Below are 3,438 nucleotides of genomic sequence, written 5' to 3'. Positions count from 1 at the left end.
TTAGGGAATGGCCATATTTCACGTGCAGGTTCTGGCAGGTATGGGATACATTCAACATACCCAATCTTTATTTACACATTTTTGTGGCTTCTTGTGGGGCGCCTCCACCAAGAGACCAAGGGGGACCCTGTCAACACAGGTGGGTCGTCAGGAGAGAAGGCTGGTGACCGGGAGGGAGCAGCCCCAGGCAGATGTGTGATTTTGTATCAAGTGATACAGAAATGGGCATTATAGGGTTAAGTATAGTTCAGCCTGTATTTTTCTGAACACTTTCCACAATATGATTATAGGTGCTATTGTATTATATTTCTTATGCAGAACACTGGACCAACACATAGAGACATGATCCTGATAAACCATATAATCTCAATGTAATTATGGAATTCCTATGATGTCTCATATTGGGTTCAGGTCAGGACAGGGCTTTGGGTTGGCCATTTAATGGATGATTTATGGTCTGTCTTAATTTATTTTCTTTTTTTTCTTTTATTTGCAGTGGCTGGTAACTCGTTGCTTGAGAGCACTTTGATTGCTGGGACTGTGGTCACTGTGCTCGTGAAGGCATGTGCTGTTTTATCAGTGTATGAAAAAAATGTGTAAGTACTGTAAACAAATTATAATGTATGCGCATTACACGATAAACTAAGCATATAACATTTATGTTGAAATAAAAAAAAAAAAATAGGTACAGGCTAATGGTTTACAGTAATTTGAATTACAATGTAAATGCACCAACCCCCACACAAATTATATATTTTCATACCTTTTCTGCAACTTGATTGGTGCAAAGTGCCAAGAGTTTATGATTTATTTTTTAATTTGGTATACGTGATGTTTTTTTCAGACAAGACAGATGGAGAAACAAGAACAACAATGTCACCCAAGGCTATGAAATAAACGATGTTAAAGACAACAGCAGGGAAGAAAAAACAAACAGTGAATTGGAAAATATCTTCATTTCTGCTCCCCCTCCAGTGTGTCCCAACGTATGCTCTGCAGGTTCCTTTGTAAAGATACCGTCTTCATCTTCAGATTCCTGGATTACTTGTTCTTCAGATTTGGACTACATTAGAGATTAGATGTATTTACATTAAGGAAGTGAATAGAACTGTTTAGTGTGCTTTCAGAGTAATCCACTGGCAAGCAGAACCTGGTATTCGGGTGTGGGCTCTTGTAAACATGTTATCAGATGCAAATACATGGTGTTATGTATTTTAAGGACATGTTCAAGGAACACTGTGTTGGTTTCAAAAGGATTCACTGCATACAGAATGATATACTGTATATTCTAAAGAATCTAGGTCAACCTGCTTTGTTGGCACAAATGCTAATCATACTATTATTGCTATTGGTCATACATTACTCTACATGTGAATGCGTACATGGTCATACATACGCATATATAGATATATATATATCATATACTATATATATCTATAGATATATAATATATTAGGTTCAATAACACATGTTATGAGGAGACTCCTCAAATTAAAATAAAAAAAATAAAATAATAAAAAATTATATTGTAAACCCAGATTTTTTATTTTTATGTTCTAGATTTAAGCTATCAAACCAGAATCTACGCTAGGATTACATTTTAATTAGGGGGCTGCTATCCTTATAGTGGATTTTAAAAAGGAACACATTACAGCTATCATGTATTTACAATGTAATCTTATTTTCATTTCATATCAATGTATGTTCTAAGGAAATAAAAACTTGGCAAAACTGTTGCCAATTACAATTTTATAGTGAGCATTTAAACATCTCCAAACTGCTGGCTGTTTCCATCACCTTGACTAACCAGAACCTGCTCTATTAATCCATCGTTCAATACACTAATTAAATACAAGGTCTCAATTGCTGGATTCAGTGAGATGGAATATCTGTACTCTTTTGCCTCTGCTGATAAGAGTGGCCATGGCCTGAACAGTGGCTTGGTTATTAATAATACATTGAATAGTATTATCCATTTTTATACACAATGTGCTGTGCAGCAGGATATCACGTTGAAGGTCAAGCACTGCTAATTGGGTAGAGGCTGCTATCTTCATGGGTTTGATGTTTCCTAATCTTCTGCTTTAAGGGAAGGCTAAAGTAAAAAAAAAGGCTTTGAAAGATGTGGGGTTCCAGGGTCACCCCAATGAAATATCAAAGTGTTTACACAAGAAGCCTAAATTGCACATGCTTGAGATTTCAATACCTCAAAGTTTCTTGTATTGTCTTTTGTATCACAATATACATCAAACAACAATAATTACTAACAGGAGATTCTTGATAACCATGGATGAAGGTTAACTGCCAGTGGTATAAAATAATGCAATTTTGCAGCAATCCCTGACTACTAATGTTGAGGAAATTTGACTTTTAATTTGAAGTCTGTCACTTTTTTTTTGCTAAACAGGGTACTTGGTGTTGTGCACTGTCCTACATTGCTACTGTCCTACATTAACTGTTTTTTTCTGCTCTTGCTTTGCATAGTATATACTTTTTGTTCAGTTGAACATACTTTACACGCTGCACACCAGTTACACCAACAGTGCTATACCTCTTTATACTAGATCATTATTTTCAGTTTAATATTTTGTTTGTGATATCCACCATCTTGATTACTGCCTTTTTATGGTTTTAGACAAGGCTTTGTATGCAGCAAGTTGATTTACTAAAGCAAAGTTCTGAAACTGGACAGTAAAATTGTCATAAAATCTTTGCAAACACCTTGTTTGCCAATATAAATCTGGTACAGAATGTAAACACAACACATCATACCTGTGAAATGCAAGAATCCAACACCGGTATCTCATTCAGTTAAATGTATTGGGTTTTAAAAAAAGAAAGAAAAAGCACCAAAGTATTTGCTTGCTGAATAAATATCAGTCTTATGGGTAGTATATTTGTATGTATGTATGCATGGTTTATTACTCTGTAAACAAGGTAAAAAAAAAAAAAAAAAATACATTAATTCTAACACAGAGGCACAAAAAAAAGTATTTACTAGATCAGCATCTTCAGCTTACTAACTGAACATGGTTCAAATAAGAAAGAAGACAGGCCATTGTGGCCAAATATGAATTACTAAAATGTGAAGTATTTGTATTTAGGAGTCAGTTTTGAGCTTACTAGTCTTTAGAGTGGTGTAATGATAGCAACATGGACAACACATAAATACTACTGCCCACATTTAGTATTCATTATTAAAGAATAACCACAAGTTGAGTAACATGAGCATACTTCAGTGCATAAATCAATAACAATGCAAATCTGAGGAGTTCCCAAAAATCAATCACCACTAGCTCACTTGAGCAAAGGCATTTTAAAATATTTTGGATCTCAAACCACAAACTGATGGTTTAAAAAAAAAATAAAAATCATGAGCTTAGACACTCATATAAAACACCTCTTTCATTAAAGCACCTTTTCATCAAAAATGCATAC

Source organism: Polyodon spathula, chromosome 15 (assembly GCF_017654505.1).
Source record: "Polyodon spathula isolate WHYD16114869_AA chromosome 15, ASM1765450v1, whole genome shotgun sequence".
Taxonomy (NCBI): Eukaryota; Metazoa; Chordata; class Actinopteri; order Acipenseriformes; family Polyodontidae; genus Polyodon; species Polyodon spathula.
This window is presented reverse-complemented; position numbering follows the sequence as displayed.